This window comes from Pygocentrus nattereri, chromosome 13, assembly GCF_015220715.1.
Source record: "Pygocentrus nattereri isolate fPygNat1 chromosome 13, fPygNat1.pri, whole genome shotgun sequence".
Classification (NCBI taxonomy): domain Eukaryota; kingdom Metazoa; phylum Chordata; class Actinopteri; order Characiformes; family Serrasalmidae; genus Pygocentrus; species Pygocentrus nattereri.
This window is the reverse complement of record NC_051223.1, coordinates 33,512,313-33,533,690: the sequence shown is the minus strand read 5'-3', so window position 1 is coordinate 33,533,690 and position 21,378 is coordinate 33,512,313. Positions and strand designations below refer to the sequence as shown.

General features: G+C 37.7%; 1 protein-coding gene across 2 annotated transcripts in view; it reads left to right on the top strand.

The window, feature by feature from the left end:
* ptprea (protein tyrosine phosphatase receptor type Ea) overlaps window positions 1-21,378 on the top strand; it is a 120,254-nt gene that overhangs the window by 60,641 nt on the left and 38,235 nt on the right. The window contains exon 3 of one of the 2 annotated variants that reach the window (XM_017701284.2): window positions 12,177-12,217. The exons of the other annotated variant lie outside the window; for it this stretch is intronic. The gene's annotated coding sequence lies outside the window, so the exon portion shown is untranslated. The remainder of the gene's footprint in view (window positions 1-12,176; window positions 12,218-21,378) is intronic. 2 annotated transcript variants of the gene reach the window in all.

Here is a 21,378-nt window from a genome sequence, read left to right as displayed (position 1 = left end):
ATATGATGAAAACACTGAAGCAAGAGGCAAGGTTCCCCTCCCCCTCTTATCATTTCCTCGCCCATAAAAGTATAAGTTCTTTCATAGGAGCGCTTAACAGGTTGGTCCAGCTTTATAGAATAGTGGCAAAAATCCCATTTAAGCTAAGGAGAAATTGTAGGGCAAAATTTTTGAAATTGTTTTGTCAAAATACCTACGTTTAGTGTGCAGTATTAATTAATTGTTAGATTATATATTATTAAAAGCATTTTGCATGTGAGGAAAAGATCACACTGCTCTTCATATAGAGCTGTGCAAAAGTCACCCTTCATTTTTGTCATCTCCAGTCAAATAACCATTAAATCTCTGTTCTTGGAACGAACCTTTGTATCTCCATTTTTCTTTCATTTTTCAGTTTTTGGCATAATTTGAAAATGCCTCTTGCCCTTTACATTGTGGGTGAAGTTCATGATAAATGGACCAAAAGAAATGGCCCAAAATCATTTTTTAAAAGTCTGTCTCTATACACTTACAATAAAATTCACTTTAAAATAAAACCTGATTATGTTTTTTCCTTCTTCTGTGAAGTTAAAAAAAATCCACAGGTGTTTCTGTCCATCCTGCCACTGTGATGTGAAAAACACTGTGAAAAAACTCAGTGTTATGGGTCTGAAAGGACGTGTAGCTGTCAAGAAGCTGTTACTGAGAAAAGGAAATTAATAATGAATAATATCTCCAAATGAAATAAAGAAGCTGTTGATGTTTTCAGAACAATAGACTGACCACCTCTAGACCTCAACATCACTGAATGTGTTTGGAAGAAGCAATGCAAGAAATGTAAGAAGCAGAAAACACAACCAGCTTCTAAGACTGAACTTTAAACAAAATGGATTGAGGCTTCTGTTCAATAAATATTTCTCTGATTCTTTCAGATGCTGAAGAACATACCGTATGTCTGTTTTGACTGTTAATTAAGTAAATGAAGGTGTCTTTTGACTTTCACAGTGCTGTGTGTGGGTTTTTAATGATATAATTGAGGTAACATTAGCATGATTGCAAATTTCCAGTGGCCTTTTCCAATCTGCCTAGTTTAGTTGCAGTAACATGTTCCAACTCTGTAGTATAGGATTTTAAACTGTAAACTCACTTTTATGTAGCTCTAAACAAAGATCGCTACAATTTCTCATTACAGTAAATATAATTTTATCCAAAGTTTTGTAAAGCTGGTCGAATCTTGTATTGTTTGGTATAAAATAATGTATATTGGTGTGAACATTGGAGAGGTCAATTAAAATGACCATTCTGCCGCTTCAGATAAATCATGGGCATATGTACTACAGCATGTGTAATTGAATCAGTAAAAGTGATGACTGAGATGAGGGAGTGTTCCCTGCTGCCTCCTTCATTCTGCAGTTGCTTTTTACTCAGTTCAGCTCTAATCAGACCAATCAGTGATGTGATAGCTCTCCACGGGTAACCAGCATGGATTTCATGTCACGTTAATGAAATGCCAGCACGCTTACACACACACACACACACACACACACACACACACACACACACACACACACACACACACACACACACACTCCTGGTCTCCTGGTCCATGTTGCAGCCTTGAGCATTTCATTATCTCACACCTCTTGTTTCATTGTGATAGAAAGCTTTATAGAGACACGATTTTATCCCAGTCAATAGCCTGATATTAGACATAAAAAATGGAACAAACCTGAAGGTCAGTTTCAAAAAGCATGTGTACTACTGGAGATCTACCAGATTATAGTTTGGTTCTTGAAAAGAAAAAAAAATTAATTTGCAATTATTTCTATAATGCTATAATCTATTTACTACTGCTCGATTAATTGACTAATATAACCTTCTTCAGTTCCTCTACCTTTGCATATTCTCTGGCAAGTTCTGTCTGTAAAAAACTGTCTTCTTTTTTTGTATTTATTAATATTTTCACCCAGTTTGCTTAACTGTCCAGATTCACCTGCTATCTAGTAATAGTGAGCTGTATACCAGTTCATCTGGATTACTGGTTGGAATTACCATTGGTCATTGAGTTGTGTAATGACTGTTCTACCGCAATGCCACAAATACATACAGAAATCACAACATATAAACAGTGCGCACTACCATTAGCTCATTGGTTCTGCAGTTAAGTTTATTGCATTTGAGTCTGTTCACTTTGTTTTTGAGGTAATGGACATAAAGGAATGACCAGTCTTTTCTGGAGCTGCATACTACTCTTTTGCTACCCTGTTGCAGCTCCACAGCAGAAAAACATCCTTCTTTGCAGTAAAATGAAGCTCTGCTGATGGTTCTAAAACAGTTTTAGCAATAAATGGTCTTGAACACAGGAATTAATGTCTAACTGCTCATTCACCCTTTGACCCTGAAGATTGGCACACAGACGGCTGGTCACTATACATTGACAACACTCTTGCCTAGCTAATATCTAATGGAAATCCAAAGAGGAAGATTTAAGACGAACATTGATCATTTGGAGATTAATGGACTTATTGGCGTATAATCAATCCAGCTGGTTTACTGATACATTTAATCTGCAACAAGAAACTGTCAAACACTAAAAAGTTGTCAGGCTGAAGTTGGCTTCTCATTTGCCAGCTTCTCATTCAAATTGTCCTGTTCCACCTTAAATGCTGCAGCAGTAACATTCTGGTGCCTCAGGGACCATTTAAGGTGGAACAGGAACAGTCAATCAAGAAACTGGCGAATGAGAAACTGAATTCAGCATTGTGAAAAGTTGAACGTTGAAAGACATTTTACAGGAAACTGTTCTATTTTTGAGAAAAAGTTTCCTGCCGGAGATGTGAGAAAAGTGGCTATATCTGAGCTAAAGCTTAAAGCAGAGCAAAGTCTGCATCTTCATTTACATTATATTTTAAGTCTGTACTAGTACATTAACAGACACTGAGACATTTAAAACCATGATGGTAAAATAGACTTAAAATGTTGTGGATCCCAAGGTGATTTGATTTTTGTTGAAAGGACAAAATGGCTTTTCTTAACATTTGGATTGCCGATAGACTCCTGCCTTAGACTAATATGGACACCAGAAGCCACCTGGCATTGTCAGCTGCATCAGACGAAGCCGTGGTCTTGAGGCCTTGTGCGTGAAGCAAGCTATGGACCAGCTGTTACTGATAGTGTGAAAGGCTGCAGTATTTTTCAGTTTCCAGCAGTGTCTGATGGTCAGAGTCATAGGTATATGGGATACACGTATGAGACAAATGACTTGAGAAATTCTACAACGCTGAAGTGAGCTTCTTATTTGAAATTCCTGTTTCATCTTAAACAGTGGAGCAGTTACATTCAGGCGCTGATTCTAGGCAGGTGCCAGAATCTAATTGCTGCTCCATTTAAGGTGGAACAGACAATTTGAGTGAAAAACTGACAAATAGGGGACTTGTAGTCTCCAGATGATAAGATAAATACTTTGATGGTTGTGCCATCCTGAAGCTTGCAGTTTCCTCTTTAATGGAGCAGCAGATTGGCTGTGCACATCATATGAATGTTATAGAGCATTATAAAGCTTTGTAATGCTCTATTTTTTTTTTTTTTATCACAGTCAATGTTTTCAGCTTTTTTCAGCCCTATGATGAATATCAGTTATTTATTACACACATGCAGATGCATACTGTAACAGAAATATCCCTGATTGTCCTAAATACAGACATGGAACTCAGACCAAGTAGCTAAAATACAAAGTAAAAGCATGCTTGAAGTATATTATATCTCAGGTATGTCAAAACAAGCCTAGCACAGGTGTCTTTTAGTTGATATGACTGTCACAGCAATGTGTTATCAGACTGTCGCTTCCGGCCTTAAGGGCAGATCATGTGCTCTGTGAGTATGTGTGTACAGGGTGTAGCACTTTCTCTCTCTGAAGAGATGGGATATTGAAGAGGCTTTGCAGCACCATGGTGTTTGCGCACACACACACACGCACACACACACACACACACACACACACACACACACACAGACACAACACACTTGGACACAAACTTGTCTGCTCAAATTGTGGGTCAGTACAGTATGGTACACAGAAGACTCATACAGTGACCCAATTCTGTAACATTCATGTAATCCTGTTCAACAACATGCTCATTTTAATATATTCATATTACCATGTATATATAAACAATGCATGATGCAACTTAAAAGACCCTCTAATATGCTAAAATGTTTTAAAGAAAGATAGAAATGCATGTGATATTAAAGAAACAAATTCTTGAAAGAAACAAAATTATCTGCTGGTGATTTAAGATAATTTGGCTCGACAAGATTACTTGTATAAGCACAACGTTTCTAGGAATATGCTGATTCCCTTGATAAGGTTGCTTGAAATAACTCAATGTCTCTAGAAATATGCTGACTCTGTTGATAAGATGCTTAAGATAAAAAATACCCACACACACACACACACACACACACACACACACACACCCACACACACACACACACACACACACATATATATATATATATATATATATATATATATATATATATATATATATATATATATATATATATATATCCTTTGATAAGATTACTTGAAATAAACAAAAATGATTGAAATATGCTGTTATGATCTGGTCAGGAAAAAGGTGCCATGTACATGTTTCATTCGTCAAGGTACAAACAATGTAAACATACCTTTAAAGGTACAACAATGATTTAAAGATTCAATTCTGTACCTTAAATACAAATTGTCCCAGGAGAAAAGTACACATTTGTATCATGCCATAACCTAATGTTTTAAAAATGAACAATAAAATTAAAAGCCTGAATACAGACAGGTTGTGTGGAGTCAGTACAACATTAAAAATAAAATTGCAATAGAACCCTAAACCCTAACTAGAAATAAGAGGTACTTGCTGAGAGTGTATGTAAAATCTCTCACGAACAGTGTTATGAGATTTATTGCCTTTATTCCTATCTTGGATCATTACGTGTGTGTGCTGTGATAGAGTGGTTGAGCATGTGTGTGTGTGTGTGTGTGTGTGTTTGTGTGTGTGTGTGAGCATGTTTGTGCACATGTTAAGGTGTTGCAGTCCTCCAGGTGTCCTTCGTGACTCCTTCTCACATAATTACTATATGTGTTTAGTGGACTAATTCAGAGGTTTGGAATGCTAAACACTTTTGCCCTTTTACAGTGCAGTCAGATTACATCCAAGGCCAAAGTCCACAGGCCAGTCTCCATTGACAGGCTTATGCAACAGTGCGTGAATGGCTTTATTCAGCCTGCTTGAACAATCAGTGCAGTTGCATGTCTCACCGCCATTGCTATTGTTTTCAGCCTGCATGTCTTTCCTCCCCCAGAGAGCAAAGTAATTAATTTAAGAAATTCCACTCTTCTGGAACACTGCAGCATTTATTCGTGCTAATTTTACAGAATGACTGACACGTTCTAAATCCGAGGGTGTTAAACAACTTGTTGTTGGCATTTTCTTTGTTTATGTCCTTCATCAACCAGGCATGACACAGGCTTGTTTACAACACCACACTCTCAACAACTACAGCGAAACAACAATGCACACACTGCACCAAAACAGCAAGGACAATAAGGCCACAAGGCCAACAGAGGCTGTGGATGGGTCAGTTGAACTTTAACTGTTTGAACACATTTTATATTTGATTTTGTCCTTGTTTAACAAACTTTGCATTACAGTTAACACAAAGTAAGTTGTTAGTAACTTGGCACAGAAATATTTTAATACATTTTGTGTAAAAAGTACAACAAAATGTGTCCTTATCTGAACACAATTGTAGTTAAGAAAAGATGTTTTAACACATATGTTTTAAGACATGAGTCTTTGCAGATTTTGATTAATTTGTAGGACCCTGTGAAATTAGGACATCATTCCTTAATGATTTAGAAAACTGTGGAAGAAACAATGATACAATAACACAATAATTATGCATCGGAAAAGTGCTGATCAAATCTGGAGGCAGATATCTTATCAAAAAACAAATCTAAATAAAGAATTAAAGTATATTATTTATATAATATACGTTAAAAACTGGTGTTTGACCAAACAATGGATAAAAGATTGACACTCTTCTTCTCACACTGTCAAACTGATTTAATTTTCACTAAACTACTATGACATTCAAACAAGCTTCAGTCTGTAGTTAGCTGAACTTTTCAGAAGTACTATTAATGGTGAGAATATTAATGGTTATGGACTGAAAACCAAAGAAATGGTTCAGCAAAAAATCAGATTTGCACAATTTATCACTCACCCTAGAAGTTGTCATGTCTCAGCCAAGACATGTTTGGTGTCCAATTTGTGCTTATTTGTTGAAGTTCTTGATTTTTGCTGTTTCTATTAAACATGTCTTCTGTTTGAAACCAAAGAAATTAACACACTCTAGTCCTTATGCTTGCTTGGCATGCATGCTTGCAAACTGGAGTCGAAGTTAACTACACAGTGAAATTTTGTTCATTTTTAGAGATCATAGTAGGTCATACTGTGTCCTAAATCACATTCACAAGTCTGAGTGACTTTAATGAAGGCCTGGATGTGGACTGAGCTGGATGAGAAATGTTTTTGGATTTCTGCTGCTTGTTAGCAACTTAGTCTCATTGCTCCAGTTTAAAACTAAATAACTCGGCTGATTGATTACATCAGGGTAAGTGGAAAATCTTTTGCTGAACTATTCCTGAAGTCTAAAGGCCTAATCTGTCTGCAGAAAACGTGGAGTTTTCTTTTTCAGACATGGAAAAGTAAGCAGAAAAACAGGAAAATGTGACATCACAGACGTAGACTTCCATTTATAGGTGACAGAAAAGTCCCAAAACAGACACATACTGCACACACACTCTCATTCACTCACTCCTTTGTACAGCTGTAAACCTAGTGGAGCAGTAAATGAGCTTTCTGCTCCAACATGAAGACGTCATGTTGACAGAGTGTACTGTACACTCTTTATTTTCTGCTTTACCATTTTTATATTTAATGCACACACACACACACACACACACACACACACACACACACACACACACACACACACACACACACACATACACACACACAACTTGACTGATATGCTGCAGCTTGGTTGTGTATTCTGGTGAAGTGTGGATTACTGATTCTATCAGCGCAGCCACAGAGGTTTCAATGCTCACTCGCTCACTCCCTCGCGCTCTCTCTCATGCTCCCTCTCTCCATCATTCTCTCCCTTCCTCCCTCTCAGCTTTCTGCCTGAATCAAGTGCCTGTTCTCTGTAGAACACTCACCCCCTCACTCCTTCTTTCTCTTCCCTTCTTTTTCTTGCCTCCCTCTATTCATCTCTCCCTTCCCTGCCTGTCTGTCTCGCTGAATTGTACAACCGCTTCTTTCTGGTCTCGATCCTTGCCGTGCTGAATTATGTAAGGATACAGACAGGGTGCAGGTTCACTGTGTGACTGACTGAAGTGTGATATTCACCAAAAATACCAGACACAAAACCCCGTCTGACAGGCGTTTCTGCTGTTTCACACTGCGTGCTTGTTTAATGTGCTGGGAAATGTTGACCATTTGCATTTGAAGCATTGAACAACTAACCGAGTATGATTCTGTCTTATTAGTTTTATATATAGTTTTATTTTATAACATTTATGTATTTATTCATGTGTTTGAAGAGTTTAATTCCGTCATGCTGTATATCCATATCTATCAATTTTGTATGTAACAGATTTTTGAATATCTGATGATGTATAGTAGAAAACACTTTGTAATTTCTCTAAAAAAATGGTTATATTAATAATATAATATTAATATTTCTAGTATGTGTAAATCCCTCTCTCACACATGTATATCATTAAAAAAAAAATCTTGAAAGTGTCTGTAATGCATTTTGGAACAAAGCCCTTCATTTATTCCCCCCAGTCATTTAGAGCAGTTTTACAGGGACACAACTGTAATTCATGATTACAGAATAGTAGTGGGTGATTTATTGGTTTATCTGTTATACCGATTAAAACGTTTTAAAGTATTTGTTGTTACTGTTATTCTGGTAGGCAGAGAAATGCAGAAGTACATGCTGATTCCCAAACCTCTCATGTGGTGAGTTACACCCTTAGGTATGTTTACTGTTAAAGGAGCCACCATCAGATTATAATGAGTTAATAGTTAAGTTGGGGGGCAATAGTTTCTTGGGGTTAGCTGGTAGCCATTACCCTAGCATGGCGACTAGCTGACTTTCTATGCGCAGCGCTCCTCATTCAGCCAGCTGCTGCAGACAGCACTACAGTCTTGGCCTAAAAGCAACTCGGCCTACAAGAGACTCTGTTACATTAACTGCTGCACCATTTAAGATGGAATGGGAAGATTTGAACAAGAATTGGGTGAATAAGAAGCTGTCTTTAGCTTCGTGCCATTTTTGCCAAGCTCAGATTAGCTGCTGGTTTTTATTACAGTATTTTGGCCAATGAAGATATGTTAGATTTATTTCAGTCATTAAATATGGTTCTTATATAAACAATGTTAATGTTGCTTCAGAGGTGCAAATTCAGTCTAATTCTACAAAACATTCTACGAAAGTACAAATAAAAAGTTTGAAGTCAAAAAAGTGTGTTTATAGTCAATGTAACTTAAATACATAACTGCAACAGAACATGGTAGTGTATGTTTCTGAAATCATGGTACAAAAATGTACCCTAGTGATGTGAGGGGTATCTCCAAATAAGACATTACAGCAATTACACGCATTTATTCCAGTCTTTAAGACTGCAAACTGGACAGTAACTCAAAAGATGTACCCTAGTGATGTGAGGGGTATCTCCAAACAAGACATTACAGCAATTACACGCATTTATTCCAGTCTTTAAGACTGCAAACTGGACAGTAACTCAACATCTGTTTAATGTGATGCTGCAGGACGAGTTAACTGAAACAGGGTTAGATTAATAACACATGTAAAATGCATTCACATGTCTTTGAGGTGAAAATAACATGATGTAACAACAACAAAAATAACTTATGGAAGGAAAATTAAGTAATAAAGCTAATTAACAGAAACTAACGAAACTGCAAGTGATGCTGAGAAACTCTACAATACTCAAAGACAGGCTGGTCAAGACTTTAACCTCTTTCGCAAGAAGCTTGACTCACACAACACACCAATTTGCTCTATTCATGGAAAACATGCTATAAGTACATTTCTGCAGGATTTTCTCTTTTAATAGATTGCATATTGAGATTTCTGCCATGTTACTACTTACTCTACATATAAGTTTAAACACTGTCCAGTTTACAGAACATTAATCTGGCCTTTTGAATAAACAAAGAATGTCCTTAACCCTCTGGATGATACTAGTGACTTGAAAATGGACTTCTTTCTAATCCTCTGTCCTATTCAGCCACTTTGTACATCTTTCTGCTCCCTTTTTCCCATCCTCTGCTTTCCTTCTTCCATCTCCACCCTGTGGATAATATTCCCCACTCCGCTCACACAGTGAGAGCAGTGAGGCTGTCCAGAAACGCTCGCTTTTAGGAATCTGATCTCATTTCCAGTAAAGTGAAAGCTTATTTCTCTGATGCCATCTGAACCCAAGCACAGGGGAATGAGGGAATGGGAGAGTGCCATCATGGAAAATAACCTGCACTGCTTTTGTGTGTGAACTTCAGCTGGTTTGGTGCAATCAAACACAGCCAGACAGTTTAGAAAGATTCACCCAAATGACTGTGGAAAATGAAAGCAGTCTGTTCCTTTTTTCAGCCAAATGGAAGTAAGTGCATCTTCTGACTGTTTGAGAGGCTGAATTTAAATCTTACAAAAGCTGACAAGAAAATAATCGCAGTCTTTTACTACTCCATAGCCATTTTCTTTGCCCACCTTCAGTAATGATAGTTGTCAAATTATGACTGAATGCACCAAAGTGTTTGATGACAGTGTTGATGCCCACTTGTGCATTAAAACTATTCTCCATCATTTTAAAGGGTGCAGTTGGGTAAAATTGCAAGGATGATGTTCACACATTGATCTGTCTCACTGATGTAGGGCCAGCGTTAATGTATGTATTGATTGTTTACAATCGTAGTTGTCCAGCAAGTCTACAACTAGCATCAATTACATTGAGTTTAGAGGCCAATTTTAGATGGGGAAATGGTGAATGAGTCTATTTTTAGTGCATAGTTCGCAGTGCAGCAGTAAGATGGATTGCACTGGTGGTGCATGATGGATTATCATATACTGGAGTCACAGGAGCTGAAACCCAGTTTTTTTTGTATTTAGACCATGTGAGGTAAAGAATATGCTGTAAGCTGCTGTTTCTCAGTAGCCCTGCATGTGGTATGCAAGCAAGCATGGAGTTTACTGAAACAAGTGCTGCGTTTTTGCATAAATTTGTATTTGTGTGTGTGTGTGTGTGTGTGTGTGTGTGTGTGTATGTCCGCAGATTAGGGCAGATTTAGTATTGTGGTCTTTTTATGTACAATCCAACTATCATATCAGCTTTATATAAAGCCTGCGATTGGTATAGACCCTTTTATATGAAGGTTCTTCATGCTCACTCATTCACAAACAAGGTTCTCCACTGAAATGCTCCTTACAAATATTTTTCTTCCGTGACATCCAGAGAATGCTGTAAATTTAGAAATAGATTTTATTTCATTTAATTATAACCAAGTAATTCAGAATAGCTTAAATGAGCCATTTTTAAAAAAATGTCAGACTTGTTCACAGTGGTGGTGATAGGACCCAGACATTTGAATCATTTAATGCCACAAAAAGCTATTACACAAAATTGTTAGAAGCATGTTGCTTGATGCTTAAGCAGTTTTTCTCACAGGATTTTATGAGACTGTGGTGGGTGGACCTCGCTCTGACCCTCTATTATTTCTGGGTGCAGGGTTCCCTGGATTAAATTTTTTGTATATTTTAAAGTGAAATGCATCAATCTGGTGCACTTTGAGAGATAATTCTACTACCTGGAGGAACTGTCTCTTCTGCTATAAAGAAACAAGTAACTTTATTATAAATTCCACCGTTATTTCCATTCATTTTTAACAAAGCCTATGACTTTATTTTTTCTATTGACTTGTCATCAAACTAACTTCTGTAGCTTAAACTTACTTCTGCAGCTTTTTCTTCCTTACCTGGTGGTGGATTTCACTATTCAAAAATGCCCATGTTCTGAAAATCAAGAACAAAAACATTATGCATAAAACATTAACGTTAACTTCAACTAAATTAGTTAAAATTCCAAAGAGCTTCAATGTTTCTTGAAGAGCCAACTTGCTCCTCAGAGGCTCAAAATAGTTACCTTGCCAAAGCGTGTGCATGGCATAATCTTGTATGTTTGCCTCTTGATAAAAATATTGAAAAACAGCATGCAGTTTAGTTTAGAGCATGCAGTCATATTTTGAAGGGAGAACATTTGCTGCTGAATGTGTTGATGTCAACTTTTCAGACTCAAAACAAGCTAATACTCTGCAAATTCAACTGTCGTAAAGCGATTTGACGAGTTAGACACTAATTAGACTGACGCTAATGTTTCTTAGCTAAGCTAAAGTTACATTAACATCAATTACCACTGATAACTTCTGCATTGACATTGTCTGTTTGCTGTCTTACATTAATAAGAATAGGATTGTGTTTGCACTTGTGAATGACTGGAGTGGAAACAGTAAAGTTAATGTCAAACGGTGTTGTGTCCTCAAAAAGCCTCATCTCTTGTGTGAAATGACTAGTGTGTGGGTGACATCACTAGTGCGTGGGTGTGTGTGAACATGTGCATGTACAGCATGTAAGGGGAGGGGGGCTGACTAGTCATAAGAGATGCTTTGCTGAAGCAGCAGAGCAAGCCACAGTGTTGTTTATGCCATTATCAGAAGTGTAACATTATTTTTCCTTCATTATGAAACTGTGGCAGGACAAATTACACTATGGTGGGCCTCCACATTCTAGGTAATTCAAGGGAAACATTGCTTTAGACATTTCTTTAATATAGAATATTTTGAGAAAAGCTTCTGGCCTAAAACATTTTTTTAATGCATTTATGGCAGAGCGGTACAAGTAGGGCATTAAAAGACAAAGTAGTATCCAAATAAATATAGATATTTTTTATATTCCACTATTTTACCATTATCAATATACATATATTATCTAAGAAGACACATGTAGGTTTTATTTGCTTTTCAATAGCTAATAAAATGGCTATATTTGTGTTGTAGATATCTTGACCCCTGGTTCCTATCAACACAACTGTGAGCTGGTAAGTTTGTCTATGCTCTCAGAAAGAGGTTTGAAACCATCACTGGGGCAGCTCCCCTCTTGTCACTGTGGTGGTACCCTCAAAGGTTCATCTCAGTACATTTAGTCAGGGAACATCAATGTACCATACCATAAGTTGTGTTGATTCCACACAAACCATCTCATCTCCAGGCTTTTTATTCTGTTGTTCTGTTTTAAGACATTAGCTTATGAAAACATACAAGTGCTTAATTTACACCTCGGAAAAAAAAACGTTAAGGTTCACAACTGGACCTTAAAACCACGGTTGTACCCTTGAGGGAACATTTACATTGTTGGCATTTGGCAGACGCTCTTATCCAGAGCGACTTACAATTTGATCATTTTTACATAGACCAAGGTGGTGTTAGGAGTCTTGCCCAAGGACTCTTATTGGTATAGTGTAGGGTGCTGATCCAGGTGGGGATTGAACCCCAGTCTACAGTGTAGATGGCAGAGGTGTTAACCACTACACTAACCAACCACCACCAACCATTGATTGTACCTTAATGAATGAAAAGTGTATCAGCATGGGTTAAATGTAGTATACAAACCTTATCAAGCACATCGAATCAATAAGAGACTCAATGCTACATTTCCCCTGTAGTGTAACTGCAGAAGACCTCCTCTACCTTTCAACACACGCACATACACACAGTCACACAGTTCAGATCATTGCTTATGTGCTGTCAGCAATTGAAAGCCACACATTTCAGTAAATATTTGCTCACTAATTACAGCGCAGGTAAATGCAGCAGCACAGAAAGCTCTATCTTTGCCTGACTGACGTTTAAAGGCACCTGAGTCTGATAATTGCTGTGGCTTTGCTTGTTTTAGTGATTACTTGCCTCTCTGTAATTTTCCTGCTTGTATCATTTCTGACAGGTGAGTACAGCTCGACAGATTAAATTGCACCATGCTCTCGTGGTCTAGACCACATTCAAAACAATGTGGAGCGCGTAAACCAAAAAATACAGCGTTGTGCAAAAGTCAGAGACCACCTTTCATTCATTTAATCTCAAGTCAGAACAGCCAATTAAAAGTATTCTGATGATGTGACAATCGCGCTGCCACTATTTTGGTTGCCAACTTCCAAGTTCATTCAGCTGTTTCTAATGAGATAACATAAGTCTTAACCAGTCCAGCAAAGGCAGTAAAACACATTTTTTAAACACTTAAATGGCTGAAACCTCCTGCTGCATTTTTATTTTCTTGTCCCAAACCGCATACTAGCACACTAAAAAGTATGCAAAACTAGTGCTTATACCATTAGAAGTACACTCATTGATGTAGTAAATGTTGATAGGTGGTGTGAGATCAGCCAGTGAGCTTCGTTCACAGCTCCAGTGGCTGATTATAGCTTCACTGTGCTGCTCATTAGCTGCTCAGTACCAGATAAACATCTCCAAGCAAACATTTGAGGTACTTGTTGATTAAGGATTATTTATTGAGGTAAGCTGATGTTATCTTCAGATTCGCCAAATTTTGAAAGTCATTCTATGTTTAAGGCATCAGAGTAACTGCAGAGTCATTTAGAATTTTTGAATCAAAAATTCAGATGAGAAGCTGGTGAATAAGAAGGTGACTTGAGCTTAATATACATGTGTTTATATGAGTTTAAGAGCTTTAGCAGCTAAGGAAGTCACTTTTATTAGTTTTATTAAAATATGAAGCAGTGGAATTTTCTGAGCTTTGGCGATTTGCAGGTTATACAGATCCAGTCCATCCATCTAGATAATCTTCTCGTTGCTTTTTTTCTGGAGACTGTATCTAAATTGTGTACATGTCTTTAATGGTCATTTAGTGGTCATTCTGGTCGTTCTGTTTTGCTTGGTTTTCATCCACCCTGCAGGGTTGTAAATGCAATAACAGTGATAAGACAAGCTCTATCAGAGCACAGTAAGAGTCATAGCACGATGTGGTGATGTGGTCTTTGTAATGATGTAATGGATATACTATGAATAAGTACAAGATATTAATTTTTTCAGCATTCTGTATTTAACAGAAAAGACTTTGCCTTTCATACATCTTCCATTCATTTATTGAGACTTGCTTTCATAAATAGTATGAATATATATATATATATATATATATATATATATATATATATATATATATATATATATATATATATGTATGTATTGTGTAGCGTGCTTTGTGTTGCATTCCCTGTGGCTAAGAAATAGATAAATTGGTAATAGTTTAATATCCTAAACACTGTTTCTGATTGCTGACCACAGTGCATCGATTGACCTGAATACTGAGTATTAAATGTATAGAATCATTCTGTTGTCCTCACTGGCACAATGTTAAAAACCAGAACATTTGGACTTTTTGGTGAATTTGTGTAGTGTGTAGGTCTTTTTTGGTACCTCACTGGCATCAACCACATCTTTGTGGTAGAGCTCTACATCAACATGTTGTTATTTGCTCAACAACCTGTTTTGCTTGGTTCAATTTTGTTGTCATAGGATGTTGACTCACCTCTTCCCTTTGTTCCTGCAGCACCAGGTGAACACTGTTAGGGCACTGAGACAAATATTTACCCAGAAAATATTGACCTAGATAAAATTTGGGGATCAAAACACGGTCATGTGTGCTTGAAGGTGTTTTTCATCGCACATCAGCTGTCCTAATTTCATTGCTTTACCAACCCTTTCTAAAAGAGTCATAAAGTGCCCTTACATTGCTTGCGACTTCTTCTTTTGTCTGCATGTATGACCCAGTACATTAGCACTGCTGATTCCTTGCACAAGAACCATGATGAGATGACAAATAGTTTGGATGTACACCTCAAGGTCAGTTCAAGCCCAAAGAGCCTGTCTGAATAATGGAGAAAGCTAGCAAGCACAACAGTGGGCTGTAGTCACACACTGCTCCTGCACAGCTGGCAGATTTGTGCTGTTCCTGTCTTGCCACAGCAGCACCTGTTATGATGTGTGTGGAAAACTTTTTGAAATACGATTTAAAATTTATTTGTAAGAGTTGTGTTTGATATTTGCTAATATTTCAAAAAGTTAATTGTATGACTCTTCTCATAAGAGCACATTGTCAGAAAGTATTTTCACTGTCAAAATACTGAAGAGTTTAATGGTACATACCAGTTTTTTGAGAAAATATTTTTTCATATAGTTTTTCAAATAGTTTTGCACCAGTCTAAAAATTTTTAAATGCTTTTAGCAAAGACTAAAATAGGATGATATTGATTTAGTAAAGCCACAGTAACCAAGGAAATGACTGCAGACTAAAAATGAACACTGGTATCCATATCAACAGAAACCAGTCACGGTTGGAGTGAAACAGAATGTGTTACTTCTATTTAAGGCTCAGAACAGAAATAGGTTGTGTGTTGCTGGCAAATCCAAAATCTTTAAATAACAATAATAGCAGAAAACAAAATGTGTTGCTATGCTATGTGTTAGTAGCTCAGAGCAAGTCCTAATTGCAGCGTTACATTTGAACTGGGTGTGTATGTGTGTGTGCATGTGTGTGTGTGTGTGTGTGTGTGTGTGTGTGTGTGTGTGAGAGAGAGAGAGAGAGAGAGAGAGAGAGAGAGAGAGAGAGAGAGAGAGAGAGAGAGAGGGAACATATCCAAGGCCACCTTTTAGTTTTTCACCATAACCTGAAGTCGTGAGTGCAGGTTTCCATAGTAACACACATATGAGCTCTGAACTGATATTAAATCTGCTTTATCAAATTCAAAGTCTGTACCCAGTTATATTCTTGCACCCAGTTATATTTTCGATTGACCTAATAAGCCTCAGTTTGTCAGATAGATGCTCTGATGTTTGTTGAAATATGTTTTAGTGATTCCTGTTCTTCCAGACTAGTTTGATTTGATCTGATTTAAGCTGGTTCACTAATAAAACCAAGACTCTGCTTTAGCTCACAGTAAATCAGCAGTGTTCTCCCCTGAACTTGAAATAAGTGCACTGCATTTGCTGCCTTTACAAAGCAAAAAGCCATGCTAAAAGTGCTGAATGTCAGAGATGAAGACAATTAGAGACTGAGGAGACAGGGGACAGGGAGTGTAAGGGAGGGAGAAAATAAACAGGAAAAAAGGATGAAAGAAGAAGTAGCACAAAAAAAGATCCACTGGTGTGATTTGGGGGCCTCTTTAATAAACGTCTCCCTTCCTGTCTCCCCCCAGTCAGTAAGGACTGTAGTTATTACTGGGAGATGTCGCTCTGGGCCCAAGGATCACCCCTGCCAGACCAAATCTGCCGCTCTCCATTTCCCAAGGTCCCCTCACACTGACGTATCCAGGACAACAGCAGGGCTGAGGCTGTGTGGAAAGCCCCCTCACTAAATCTGCTCTTCAGTACAATCTAAAATACACACTTATTCTCACTCATTCTGCAGCCACACATTCAAGAATTTAGAAGAGGGGCTAGAGGGCACAGACGAATGCGCTCTCAAATGTGATGTGATTTTTCATGTAGTTCAACTCATTCAACGCAATCAAGTAAAACATGCTTCTGACCCTTTTCTCAATTTCCCATAGCAGTGTCATCTGAATTTTCCCAACAATCTGCTTCTCTTTTGCATCATAAACACAGCATTTCAACATAACTTGTTTAGAAAAGTCACACGTATTTCACATGTGAATAGACGTGTGGTTTTTGCACATTTACATGGTAATAATGCATTATCAAATGTGAACAAATGTGCGATCGCGTGTGAAAACGTGTAACAAACCTCTTTGTACTTCCGTGGTATCATGAACAATAGATACAAACGTGTTCACATCTGAAAACTTGTTTGAAAACTTGCAGATACATTGTTAGTGCATATTTCACATGTACGTTCCCACATATAAGGGAAGTGTTTTTATCACTCTTGGTGATTTTAATATAGCACTGCTTTGAATCATGCAAATACGTCATCATTAGCTAACCTGGCTAAAATCCCCCCTCCACACAGCGGGGTTTGATTTTACACAGTGTTATAATGTAAACTACATCACAAGTACAAAGTCCATAACCCTCCACACAACCTGAAAGGATTTTTCTTTTTCTGTTTTTTTGTGCATAGATGAATAAAAATCACACGATTCATGTCATGTAAATAAAATGTGCTATGTTTGACACACTGATCATATTTATTTTGATGAATACATGGTCATGTGTTTAGGATGGGACACTTGTCTGCTTCAGGCATTAGATTCTATTGAATGGAGTTTTTCTATTTACCAGACTTTTTAGCAAGTTACAGCAAGCTCTTCTGTCTGTTACAGGTGACAACTAAAATGTGTTAGCTTGTGCTCTGCTCCAAAGCATCTCCACTTTTCGTTTTTCAGTTTTTGACATAACTTGAAAATGCATTTTGCCAAAAGAAATGGACCAAAATGTCTGGTTCCATTGCCTCACATTAAAAGTAAAGTATAGTTTTTCCTTCTCCTGTAAAGTTGCCATTTTTGAGATACAAGGTTTTGTTCCAACAACAGTGAATTGAACTGTTGCCTGTTGTAAGCATAATTGAACTTGGTGTTTCTCAGCACTGCTAGAAGTCTGCTTAGTGCAGTGAGTCATTCAAAGTCAGGGGGAGGTCTCAGAATAAACAACAAAGGGATTAGGTCAATCACAGTCAGAAGAAAGTCTTAAAATGGACAGCATGGCCATTAGGAACAATCACAGTGAGGTGGAGGTCTTAGGGTGAAGAATATGGATATCAGCAGCAGTCACACTCACGAGGAGGTCACCATTATGCAGCGGTTAGAAAGCAGCACAATGGACTCAAGAACCGGCGTGTCATTTTGGCCAAAAACATGTGGTTTTGCTTTGAAGCGACATTTTCATTTGAAGTATACTGCTGGCTTAACCTGCATGCATCCTAGAATCAACACTAAAGAACTTATATCAATTTATAACAACCTGCAAATGCTCACACTTGCACACTGCAAGCTTTATTTTTCCCGGTCAGCTTTAGGTGTTTTTTGCCATGTCTTTGGAGGAATATCTGATTCCACAGGCTTTTATTAAACTTTGGTTCATATGTGGTGAAGTTGGATTAAGCCCCACTGACTGGGACATCATTTGCCTGGCTGACGCATTTGCTGGCTGTGAAGAAAACGTTGTGTGTGTGTTCTATCCATCAGCTGCTCTCGCTCTGAGCTAGACACACTGTCTGACACTCATTTGTCAGCTTTTCATTTGACTAAGCTTTCTGTAACAGAATCGCTAATTAAGAAGATGAAAGGAATAGAATGGTCAAAGGAGTTAGAGTGCCAATCACATATGGGCTGTAAAACACACTGCTAAACACCAAAGGTGGCGTACAAGCCTGCAAATGTGTGTGTGTGTGTGTGTGGTTAGTATGAGTCATAGAGGTATTAAAACTGACACATCTTGTCAGTGTCCCTTTCAGCACATGCATGTATGTGTATGTGTACTAATGCCTTCCTGTATTTTGCGTGTGGTCAGCTCTGTTTGTAAAACAATGTCTTTGAAGCTACACTACTGTGCCCAATAGAGCAGGCATTTGAGTGTACAACATGCATAGGACTTTATAGGAATTAAAGACAAGTGTGGGAAATAGTTGAATAAGTATACTTAAGTGATACTATGCTTAACATTCTTTTTGGAGGATTTTACTCTGGTATTCTTGTATTTTTGAACTTTTACAATTCAAATTTCAAATTTCACATTTTACTCCTTACATTTTCATTTAGAGGTTCAAAGTGCTTGCAATAAACTTCAAAGGCCAGGAGATTATTCCTTTTCCTCTTGATGATGCATTTGAATTTTCTGTTTTTATTAAAACATCCAACCAAATCCTTTATATCACTGTAAAATGAAACTGCTAATGGCTTTGCTAATTTACCTTTGTGTGCCCAGTTGGCTGCATACCATATCACAATATTTAGGCCCAATCCCATTTCTTATTTTTACCCCTATCCCTTGTTTCCGAGGGTCACCTTTCCCTTTGGAACTGTGTTACAAAGGCTCGTGGTTAAAATCTTCCCTTACGAAATGGGACAACCCTCAACTAAAGAACAACACTTCATTAACAGGCTATTAACGCTGCGCTGTAGGCAACTCTGACAGTCTGCAGTGAGAGCAGAGCAGCGGTGAAGTTTAGCTAGCCTTTAGTTAAACTTAAAGAATCATTTGCCTTAAAAGAGAGGAGATAAGACAATTATTTATTACTGCCCACCACTAATTCTCAGAGGATATGAAGCTGGTGTCAGATGTTCACCATAAAAGGGTTGAAATTTATCTAGCTAGCTACTGAGACATCAGCATACTATTCATGAGTTGTATGTTTAATATGAAGAAAAGGACCATAATACATTGAAACAACTTTAAACCAAGATAATACAATGTTTATCATAATTTAAGAGGAGATACGCACATTTGTGGGTTTCTTTGGTCGCTTGTGCAGCCATCTTGCTGTCCTTTCTTTTTTGCAACTCTCCATTTGGAGTGTGCCTCTGAAAAACCTCCATTTGGGGGTCCATATAGCACAACCACCTCACCCTACCCTTCTATCTCAACAAATATAAGGACACCCTGCCCTTAGACGTGAATGCAAAAAACAGAGGGTAAGGGCAAAGTGCTAGGGGAAAGTGGTGAAATAGGACTGGGTCTCAGTTTATTTGTTATAATACTTCTTCCTTTTTACTTTTATTGACGTTAGTATGTTTAAACGTTGATAGTTTTTTGCTTTCCGTAGTTTTACTTTTAATTATTCAAGAATTTATTATTTAAGTATCCATAATTTCTCGATGCTCCCACCTGACTATTAGTTACAAGAGTAAATCTCAATGCAGCATTAAATCAAAACACATAAGTTAACACTTAAGAGTATTTAGTTACACTCTCAGAAAACAGGTACGAAACTATCGCTGGTGTTGTACCCTCAAGAGGATGTCTTGGTATCTTTAAGTAGAGAACAGAATCGTACCATTATCAGTAGAAATGATATTTTCTAAGTTGTATTGACACACCCCGTCTTGTCTCCAGGCTTTTTCTTTTATTGTTCTGTTTTAAAATATTTGGTTATGAACAGATACAAATGTGTACTTTTCACTTGGGACCTATTTAAGGTTCACAATTGGACCGTAAAGCCACTGTTGTACCTTTGAGGGAACATTTATGTTGTTTGTACCTTAAAGAATGAAAAATGTACCTGCACATTTCTAGTGTATGATAAAAGTGTCTCTTTTGTTTATTTATAAACCAATGAGAAGGTGTTTGTGTATGCTAGAGATAGAGCGAGACAGCAGAGCGGGAGGCATGGGGGTCAAACACCAGTCATGTTCTATGTTGTTTTCTGATGATGATTTGTTACTTGCTCTGTATTTTCTGTTCCTTCTTTCTGCACAGTTGAGTTTACACGTGTTGCATTTTACTTCCCTTTTTTGCTGATGGAGCAAAGCTGCTGATGATAAACTGTAAAACTAGATGCCAACCACAAAGCTTTAAATAGCCCAGCAGAGCCTTATATACACTCACTGTCCACTTCATTAAGTACACCTACTTGTATCTACACTCACTGCCCATTTTATCAGCTCCACTTACCTGTTAGGTGCACTTTGTAGGTCTACAATAATAAATAAACAATAACCAATGTTTTGTGTAATTTGTTAGACCCCTTTCACCCTGTATATCAATGATCAGGACCCCCACAGGACCACCACTGAGCAGGTATCATAGTGGTGGCATCCTGTGGCCAGAACCTGACCATCGATGAAAGACAAGAAGGTGACCAACACAAACTGTGCAGCGACAGATGAAGTACCACCTCTAACTGTACACCTACATGGTGGTTTAACACAGTAGGTGTGTCTAATAGAGTGGACAGTGAGTAGACAGAGTGTTTAAAAACTCAGGCACAGCTGTGTCTTATCCACTTGCACCAGCACAACACACACTAACACCACCACCACATTAGTGTCACTACAGTGCTGAGAAAGATCCACCACCCAAATAGTACCACAGTCTCTAATTGTAGAACTACTAAGTGCACCTATATGGTAAGTGGAGCTGATTAAATATACAAAGACTAAACATACAAGATGAGTGTACCTATTAAAGGGGGTGGAGAGTGTATATTAGTTCAGGAGTGATATGGATTAGAAAAAGAGTGATATCATTTTCACATCTTTATTCTAAGGGGAATTTGTATCCTTTCTAGATGAGA